Below are 11,128 nucleotides of genomic sequence, written 5' to 3'. Positions count from 1 at the left end.
AAGCAGGGGGAGTTCTTTGGAGGTGGGGGGGTGGGGGGGAGGTGGAGGAAAGCATCCACCTCTTGGGAGCCACAGACAAGTGTCCACGCTGACCCTGAGGGCAACCACTGCACTCCAAACCCCTGTCTCAACCCCGGTTTTCTCCTCTTCTAAAGGAATTTTGGGGAAACTCTGGGCATTGACCCCTGGAAGGTATGATGATCTGGGTACTTTACCCCACCTTAACACTGGACATTGTTGCTTGCTTGATTATTCTGCCATTGTACTCCTGAGGCTTTCTGGCTCCCTGTGGGCTGGAAGACTGTAAGTCTCCTCTGGGATTCAGCAGCAGGGAACTTGGAATCCCTGAGCACCCTCACTTTAGTCATGTCCCTCTTGATCTCCTAGAAAACTGACAGGGAAACCAGGGGGACTGCTAACGAACCCAGGGCTTCCTGATGCCTCTGTCAAACTGTTTCCTCCTGCAATTTGTGCTGAACCCTCCAAGCTCTGTGGAAGTTGTTACATTTCTGACATGATTCCTCATGCAACTGTCAGTTTCAAATGCCAATAAGGCCAGACATATATCTTAAATGTCTTATTTACTGACCAACTAGTTTACTGAGCACTAGTATGACACTTTTGGAGCAGTAAATTATAACCTTAGTTTTCTGGCCAAGAACTCAGGTAGAAAGGAACAAGGCCAAATCCCTACCATGTTACACTTTTTAAAAGCCACCTAGCCACAGGAGGAAATAAACAGATGTATAAACTCTAATGCCTTGCTTTTATGACCCCCAACAGCACTCTAAGCACAGTTTTTTTCTCCCTCCCTGAACCTCTTTTGAGGGTGTGCAGTGCCAAGGCACAACCACAGTGTAAAGAAAAGTAAGATGAAGTATATTAAAAGCCACATATTCGAAGGGTGGCCTCCATTTCTCATAAAGATCATGTCCTTCAGTGACATTTAGGCACAGTCAATGTCCTTTTGTCTTCCAATAGTTGATTTCTGGAGTAAATTTGATAGCTAGCAACTCAAGAAATCAGAGCTGTACGTTTAGTTCATTTTTGCAAATGCAGGAATGTAAAGATGAACAAATCCAATGCAGTCAGTGCCCCAAAAGTACTTGCTTTCAGAGTTACAGTTAGAATAAAGAAATCATTGGTTCTCTTTCATTGGTTTACCTCATACTTCTATTATGTATAGAAGCCAAAGGAATAAGGATATTTTTGAATAGCTTTGGTAACATAATTGTTTCCTGGGGTAGTTATGTAGTTGGGAACCAAAAATTATTTCCCTTTCTGCTGGCTTTAATATAGTTGCTGTCTCAGCCCTTTAGTATGTTATTCAAGATTGGCAGTCAAGGTTAGAGATGAAATGTAAAGTATTCTTACTTATTATGTCACCTAGCAGAGTCCTATGTATTTCTCAAGAAGACTTCAATATATACCAAATTATACAATGTGTATTTTAGCTGTTGGCTAGATTGACTGATCATCAAATTGATTTCAATTACAGCTTTGTGTGACACTTCAATTACCTTGTAATGCCAAAAAGATGAATGTCATGATTCTGTGTAACAGACTTTCCATTCATTAGTGCATAGTCCTTTCTACTAAATCTTTAGTTAGTTTAAGGATACACAAACAGTGCATTCTCCAGAATTATTGAATATTGTAGCTATCCATCAGGAATAATGACGGTACAAAAACAGTGGACCAAAGTTTGTGATTATGCATTCTGTACCTTATATTGGCTTTGAGAGGAAGTGGTCTTCCCAAAGCTTATATCTGGAAAGAAATATTTCTTTTCTTTCATTTCCAAATGCAGAAGACTGGACATTTATAGGAAACATAACTAAGTGTAAATTTGTACTTCTTGTTTGTGAATAAACTCAGTTTTTAGTTTATCTATGTATTTTATTATTTTTCCCCAAAGTGTAATGCACTTTTTTGGGTTTCTAAAAAGCCTTTGACAAGGTTCCCCACCAGAGGCTCTTAACTAAATTAGGTAGTCATGGATTACAGAGAACTCATGGATTAGAAATTGCATATCATTGAAGTGTGGAAGCAGACATCAGAGGTTGTAGAAGCTGACAGTTTAGTTATATTCAAAAAGGGACTGGAAAAATCCCTTCCTTTTGAAGGAAAGGGGCATCAGTAGGTATTGAGCATGGGTATTAGGGATACAGCCTCTGAATCAGAACTTCCTAGACCTTAAATGCAGGAGGCTGCAAGGGAAAGAGGAACAGTGGAAAAAACCCTGTTCATACCCAGTTCACTCTCCCTTTCAGCATCTGCTCTTTGCCGTTGTGCGACAGAATACCGGGCAAGATGGACCAATGATCTGACCCTACAGGAGCATCTACACAAGATGTTTACTGTGTGGTAGATTAATAAGCTGCACAGTGAACATCTTAGTGTCTATATGTGCATCCCTATTAGGCTGAAGTAAAGTAATTTACTCCGCAGCAGGACAGTACTTTGTAAATACAAGTACTATCCTGCTGCAGAGTAAAAAACTCTGCAGCAGCACGTGTGTAGATACTGACTGGCTGGCTGGGGCATGAAGGTGTTTCAGTGTAGGGGCTGTCTACCAGCTAGCCCCATCCTGAAGCACACTCATGCCCCAGGCAGCCCCTTCACAGCACAGTGAGCTGGGAGAAGCACCCTCAGACTGGCAAGCTAATCCCCTGGGCCCCCTGCCATCTGGGGCTGCTTTGCCTGGGCTCCACATGTTGCACCTGAATAAATTGCACTATCAAACAGCTCTCCCAGGAGCAATTAACTCCAGAGCTACAAGCTCCACAGGCACTGTATTCAGGCACTATAATTGCATGTGTAGATGTGCCCTGTAAATGGCAATTCGTATGCTCTAGAACAGAGACCATCAGAACTGTTTGTGATCCCTTCACTCTGACAGTATACCACTGAAAACTGTTTTTTGACAACAGCTTTTCAAAACCTTATGTAACCCGCCACATAGTTATTCCATCTAGGCAGGGGTGGGCCTCCCTCTGTCTCTTCTCTCTCTTGCTCCTCTCCCTCTGCTGTCCTCTCTCCCCCCACCTTCCATGTCCGAGTCAGAGCTCTGGTTTACCAGGAGCCCCGAAGGTCAACTGTGGACCCAGGCAGGAGCTTGGCAGAAGCTCCCACCTAGGTCCATAGCTGACACTGATGGCAGGTACTGGGCTGGAGCTCTGGGCAGGAGACAGGTCTGCTCTCAGTGGTGTTGGCAGTGTCAGCTGTGGACACTGCTGGCAGGTTCTGCATCTGGGCTCCTGAACCTGGTGGCAGCATTCACAGCTAATGCTGCCACCCACTCACTGTTGAAGAAGCTCTGTCCAGGTCCACAGCTGATGCCACCGCTTCAAGGGCTGATGCTGCTGGGTGGAAGCAGTTCCACCCACCTGCCCAACAGTACCTGACAGCTGGAGTCACTGGCCACCTGCGGGCCAGATACAATGAGTTGGAGGCCATCCACCTGCAGGCTGGACTGAATCTGTTGGTGGGCTGGATCCAGCCCATGGGCTATATTTTGCCCACTCTGATCTAGGCCATATTTATACATAAGAATGTCAGTAGGACTATATGAAAAACCTTCCTAAATCAAGACAGTTGTATCTACTGTTTATCCTATATCCATTAGGCCAGTTATTTTATCAAAAAATGTAAATTAGATTGGTTTGAAACAATTTGTTCTTAAAAAACCCATGCTGGATTATTTTTATATCATTTTATCATCTCCCTGGTGCTTGATTTTATATTAATGTGTTTTATTATATTTCCAGGTACGAAATTAGGCCTGCTGGCCTATAATACTTTCATTATTTCTTTTTCTCTCCATTTCAAAGACATGCTTGTTTTTCTCTATTCTTCTGGACCTCTACCACAGATTCTCAAAGATAATTGCTAATAGTTCAGAGATTCCAACTAGTGCCTTAACATCAGTTACATTAACTCATGCTACCTTGCATACATCTATCTTGCCTATTTTTTATGTTAGCTCTTTTCCTTATTCTGGTCTATGCTATCTCCTTGTTAAAATTAGCTTATTGAAATTCTGATCACATTTTTTTTTCTTTTGCAAAGACTAAAGCAAAAAAAGGAACTGAATACTTAATCATGCATTAATAGTTTCTGTAGGATTTACATGGAATTTAGGTGCCTACATAACGAAAAAATGGATTCTGAAAACCTTTGTCACCTTAAAGTTCAGAGGTGCCTCAGTCATATATGACTATCAGGATCCAAGAACTAGGTGCTCTGCCTCTCTCCCATAAGAGACAAAATTCTATTGTATTGCTTAGGACCCATCTACACATTACATGTATTACTGAATTAACTGGTTAATTGCACAATTAATTTAGACTGGCTACCTGTGCCAGGTAGCTACATGTGCCATAAAAATGTCCATTCAACTATAAAGTTAGAACCGGAAAATGTACAATAAGTTTTTGAGTTAGAAGAAGTATGTAAGAATGATAGTGACTTTGCATCTGAGTGGGTTGGATACTTCCCTGGAATGGACAGATTCAGGTCTGCTTCAAAGGGGATCAGAGTGGCACTTAGAGAGTGGCTAATTTCTGGCACACCTTCCAAAACATTTGGCTTCCATAGGGTTGGAGAATATTCTCCTTCTCAACTGCACCCTAGAACATTTGATATCCTGGTGACAGGAAAGAAAAAATGTAGATTTGAATCATATCAGACAGGCAAGGTAATTGAACTTGGATCACTGTACCATTTAAACTCTAGGGTATTGTGCAAACAGCAAGGGCTCTTCATCTTCTAGCTGTGATTTAAAAAGAAATATATGTTTAAGGTTGTTATCCTTTAGGAGAACCTTCTGAGTTATTGATCTCTAGTAAAGGGAGGTCCAGTGTAAAGTATCTTAAGCCCCAAAAAGCAGGGCTTAGTTGTAGATAGTTCTCTACTCAGAAGACACATCTACACAAGACACTGACTGTGCAGTAGCTGAAAAATACTGCACAGTAGTGCATCACAGCACAAATAGTTCTAATATGCTACTTCACAGTATCATTAAATTACTGCACAATACTGTCATCTAAAAATATTCTCAAAAAATACTGAATAGTAAGTCCAGTTACTTCATATTTATTTAGTACTTGCTAAAACAAGTACTAAATAAATATTCAGTAACACTGGGCATGTTTAAAACAAGATACACCTGTGCAGAGTTTAGGTCCATTTCAATCCTGTTCTGAGATTCTTAATTCACTCTAGACACTATCTAGTTACTAAAAACAGGTTTCTTCATTCTGTATTCTGATTTCCTTAAAACTGCTTGTGGACATGAACTCATGAAAGGCTGGTTTGGTCAACAATGCTTAAATATGGAAATGCTATTAATCACTCCCTTGTAGATTATATCCACTGAAAAGTATAAACTATTGGTATTCAATTTGATTATTGCTGTAGGTACCATATTTTATTAATAAAGTACAAAACAAAGTTTTTTTTCATAAGGATCAATTGCTACATTTTGAATAATTCTGAATCCACTTGTGAGTATATATCAATACAGAAAGCTTACCAGATATAACTTGACAAGGTTTCTGGGGCTTACTTTATATTAGCTTTCAATGCAATGGAAATTTACCTCCTAACTGAAATTCATATTTTACCTACTGGTTTAAAACAGAGGCTACCAAAAAGCACTAACTGGTTTCTTCATGGAGTTTCACAAAGTTCACCTTCTACATAGAACTTTAAACTATCTTTGTTGGGGGATGGGGATGTCAAAGACAGGGTGAAACCAGGAATGAGAAGCCATGAACTGCATGCTGGAATAGACTGGGTAAGTACTAAGGGGCCCACTAAGCATCAGGATAGGGGAGTACTAAGGGCACCTATTGGGGGACTTAGGTGTCTCTATACTAATGCTAGGAGTATGGGGAATAAACGGGAGGATTTGCAATCCTGCTTGCAGACAATGATTTCAACCTGGTTGGGCTAACAGAAACCTCGTGGGACCCTACCCACAATTGGGCAGTGGACATTGAAGGCTACAGGTTATACAGGTAGGATAGACTGGGGAAAAAGTGGGGGGGCATTGCTCTATACTTTAGGGATGATTATACATTTTTCTGTAATAAAGATGGGGACAGAAGGGCAGAACAAAGTCCTATGGATCAAATTAAAAAGGGGTAGGGGTGAAAGGGACTTCATAGTGGGAGTCTACTACAGACCCCCACACCAGGAGGATGAGTTTGACCTAGAATTCTTGAGACAGCTCTCAAAGCAGTATGCTCAAAGAACCTGGTTGCTATGGGAGACTTAAATTACCCAGACATCTTCTGGGAGGAGCAGTTGGCTAGGTCTGCCAGTTCACATAGGTTTCTAACCTGCATACAGGACCTGCACCTAACACAGAAGATATGCAGTCCCACTAGGGGAAATGCCTTACTTGACTTGGTGCTGGCCACAGGGGAGGACTTGGTGGAGGATCTGCAGGTACAAGGTAACCTAGGGGATAGTGACCACCTGTTGATAGGATTCATTATCCAGCATAAGGTGGGACAGATAACTAGTAGGGAAGAAGTGCTAGACTTCCAGAAGGTTAAATTCAACAAGCTCAGGAGATTAGTTAGAGTGGGGCTGAGAGGTAATAACATCGGTGAGATGGAGTGCAGGAAGGGTGGGAGTTCCCCAAGGGATTTATCCTGCAAGCACAGAGGGGTACCATCCCAGTACACATAAAGGGAGGCAAAAGACCCAAGAACCCCTCTTGGTTGATCAGGGATATCCAGGAGACCCTACAGGGAAAAACAGAGGTTTACAGTTGGTGGAAGCAGGGGGCAGCCACCAAGAAGGAGTATACCTGCTTAGCTCATGCTTGCAAGGAAGTAGTGAGGAAGACCAAAGCAGAAACAGAACTCAGGCTGGCAACAAAGATTAAGGATAACAAAAAATCTTTCTTTAAGTAACATAGGGAGCAAGAAGAAGGTATAGGATAACATAGGGCCTCTACAGGATGGGCTAGGGCAACTCGTAACAGGTAGGATGGACAAAGCTGAGCTCTTAAATGATTTATTTTCATCTGTGTTCCTGGTCACAGATACAAACACACCTCCCAGTGAGATTTTAGTCTGGCTTGATAGAGATACCAATACACCAACAGTTAGCACTGACCTGGTGAAGGGGCACTTGGAGGGGTTGGACAAATTTAAGTAAGAAGGCCCCAATGATCTTCACGCAAGGGTAGGAAAGGAATTGGCCGGTGTCATAGAAAAACCACTGGTGCAACTGTTTGAGCACTCATGGTGCTCAGGACAGGTCCTAGAGGACTGGAAAAGGGCCAATGTGGTCCCTATTTTCAAGAAGGGGAGGAAGGAGGACCTGGGTAATTATAGGTTAGTTAGCCTCACCGCTCTTTTTGGCAAGACCTTAGAAAAAATCATTCAGGATCACATTTATGGGGGGCCAGGGGGTAATACAATGTTAAGAGGCAACCAGCATGGGTTTATAGCAGGCAGATCCTGCCTGACTAATCCAGTCTCTTTTTATGACCAGGTCACAAAGTGTTTAGATGCAGGGTAGAGGTAGATGTTATTTACTTGGATTTTAAAAAGGCTTTCAACACAGTGTCTCATCTAATCTTTACAAGTAAACTAAGTAGCTGTGATGTGGATTTTTTCACAGACAAGTGGGTGGAAAACTGGTTTATGGGATGCACACAGAGAATGGTGGTAGATGGGTTGGTTTCTACCTGGATAAATGTGGGCAGTGGTATCCCCCAAGGCTCTGTCCTTGGACCAGTACTGTTCCATATCTTTATCAGTGATTTAGATCTGTCCAAGTCTTTAGACAACACCAAACTAGGGGGTATAGTAAACACACTAGAGTGTAGGGAGCAAATTCAGCCAGATTTAGACAGACTGGGGAAGTGGGTAGATCAGAATAGGTTGCAATTTAACAAAGATAAGTTCAAAGTGCTGCACCTGGGGAGAAAGAATTGGCAATACACCTATGGACTGGGCAGTACCATTCTAAGTAGCACAACAGTGGAAAGGGATCTAACAGTCATAGTCAACACAAAAATGAACATAAGTCGCCAATGTGACAAGGTAATAAGTAAGGCTAACCGTGCTGTTTCTTGCATTAGTAGGTGCATTATGAGCAGGTTTAGGGAGGTGATACTTCCTCTATATGCAGCATTGGTAAGGCTGCAACTAGAATACTGCATCCAGTTTTCAGTGTCATACTTGAACAGGTATGAGAATAACCTGGAAAGGATTTAGAGGAGGGCTACTCATATGGTTGAGGGTCTACAGGTAAGATCCTATAAAGACAGAGTGAGGGACCTGAATCACTTCAGCCTCCACAAGGGAAGACTGAGAGGTGAACTTGTGGCTGACGACAAACTCATCAGGGGGACAGCAGGGAATAGGGGATACTCTGTTTAGCAGGGCACTCCTCAGAGTTACTAGAAACAATGACCACACACTGAACAAGAGTAGATTTAGATTTGACATCAGGAAGAAATTTTTTATGGTGAGGGTTGCCAAAATATGGAATGGGCTTCCAAGGGAGGTGTTGCTTTCCCCTACTTTGCAGGTGTTCAAAAGGAGATTAGACAAGTACCTGGCTGGGGTTACTTGACCCCAGTGCTCTTTCCTGACCAGAGCAGGGGGTTGGACTCAATCAATCTCAATCTACCTGATCTAATAGGACCCTTCCAACCCTAGAAATCTATGAAATGTATGAAATTCCTCTCCTCTCCAATGTCAAAACTATATAAGCATACATGCACACAATTAAGAAAATTCTACTCCAAAGAAGGAAGAATAAAGGATAGAGGTAAAACAAAAGGAAAGAAGGAAAAGCCACCCATATTTTCTTAAATATAAGATGACAAGGAATATAAGACACTCCCCACCAATAATTAGATTCTATTTATGGAAAATGTATATATTTGTTATTATTTTTCAGGTATAGAAGCAAATTATTGAAAGTTTCACTTTAATTTGTCCCTCTCTCGCTACTACAACAGAGAAAATAAACCTGGGGGTCCCTTAACCTTTGCCCCCCCCAATTTCTCCTAAAGCCCCTTCCCCGTTCCCCCTTACTATCAGACCCTGGTCTCCCTGAGCACATGAAGGTGAGAAGCAAATTTATAAACACTGAGTTTGAAATAAACATACCTGTAGTAACTCTTATTTACAGAAATTATTTCAGGTACCCATGATGCATTTTACCTCTTTAGAAACTGCTCCAAATTTTAGCATAGATACTACCATAAACACACTTTTAAGCAGTGATTTTGTACCTATAGTAAAAACTCTGCATGAAATTAGTCCAAAGCCAAAAGATTCAGCATTTACCATATACTTTGATAAGCTGCACTCCAGGAAAACAACAGAATTTCAAATCATGGTAACCCCGCAGCTCAGCACTGCTCAGTATGCATGTGTACTTCAGATAACAACAACAGATGAGTCATGTGCTAGTTAGCCCCCACTCATGACTGGAATTGGGTGTTCTTGTCATAAGTCCTGAGAACCTCCAAAAATTTATATTCAAATGAAGTGCAGAGCAACCTAGCTCGACTCCACCTCATGAAGGGCATGGCCACACTAATCCTATGCAACAGTCTGAAAGAGGGGGTAACAGAGGGATTTTAGGTCAGCTGTTTGGGGCCCTGTTCAACAACGATTGCCAGACAGTTAAGGCTGGTTAAAAAACAGGGCTGATTGGAAATAGGAAAGAAAGGCATAAGTCAGCTGTTGAAATGAAGAGGAAGTCAAAATTTATTCAATTAGTGACTCACCATGACTTGAAAAGGAAATGGTACTGAGGGAGACTCAGCATAATGGGCATTACCATATATCTTATTCAGATGGCCTTCATTAACCTATCTTTGTAGTGGGTTCCTATCAGTTCCTATGTTGTCTATCATTTCCTAAGTTTGTTCAACGTGGGCCATGTATTTTATAGTCATGCTAAGTGTTGGTTTCATTTAACTAAATTTATAATTGGTTTCATTTACTGAGCACATGTTTCTTGTGGCAGCAGTTTAATGATATGCAATGTATTTAGGTTTAATGTGAGGTTTCCTTTTATGCAAATTAAGATAAGGGACTTCTCCCCCTCATGCTGACTAGAGGGAAAACCTTGTGCTGTATCTGAATAAATATGGTAGCAGACACAAACTTGAATACCTTAAAGTGAATAAAACACTGTAAAAATTCTAATATTGCTGCACAGGAGATTGAAAGAAAGAAAATAAGTAGAATTGGTAAGTAACTGTATAAAATAAGGAGCACAGGAAAATCTGTTCCCCCCCCACCCCCAGAGCAAGCAGTAATATCAATTCTGTCTCAAGAACATCTTAGAATTCTGACACAATAAAATCAATGTTGGAACTCTCACTGGCTTCAAGGAGGTAATATTTTTTTTTCAGTTGATAAGGACTGCTATAAATTATGTCTGTTTGGTGTAGGGGAAAGTTAAACATGTGCCTATTTAGGAAAAGAGCAGACATGCTTTGCCACATTGTCGCTTACAACATCTGGAATCTTACAATCTTAATTTAGTTTCTGCCAATTTATACATTTACTTTAATGATAAAGGACTCCAGATCACCCACTTCTATTTTTCCTGATTATGGTTGGATGAGCAAATTGCTTTGATCATCTCAGTGTATGTGCATGTAATACTAATGTATCTGAAAGCAAAGCTTTATGGATCTTATATAATTTGTAGTGGCAGGATAGTGGATAAATGTTAGAAATGCAAGAGGACTAGATGAACAATTGGTGCGCCATTATCTTCTACTGAGGAAGGCACAAGATAAATGTCTATCCTAACAATTTGTGTGTTCCCAGCCCACACCTGTCTGAGAAGCTACTACTATCCCAGCAGCAACAATATTAGCAACTTTATGCTCCATGATTACAGATTTCAAATAAAATCCTGGCCCTACAGAAGGTAATGGGAATTTTGCTATACTCTCCCATAGCACCAAGATCTTATCCATTCACTCATCTGATTGGATGACTCTGCCTAGGGATTTAGATTGGTGCAGCAGTTAATATGCCAGAGCAGCCCATAACTGCAGTACTACCCTGCTATCTATTAAGAATATTAAACCAATAGCATTATAGGTTTTTTACTTATTTCCCTA

Source organism: Gavialis gangeticus, unplaced genomic scaffold (genome assembly GCF_001723915.1).
Source record: "Gavialis gangeticus isolate Ggan-Ray unplaced genomic scaffold, GavGan_comp1, whole genome shotgun sequence".
In the NCBI taxonomy this organism is placed as follows: domain Eukaryota; kingdom Metazoa; phylum Chordata; order Crocodylia; family Gavialidae; genus Gavialis; species Gavialis gangeticus.
This window is presented reverse-complemented; position numbering follows the sequence as displayed.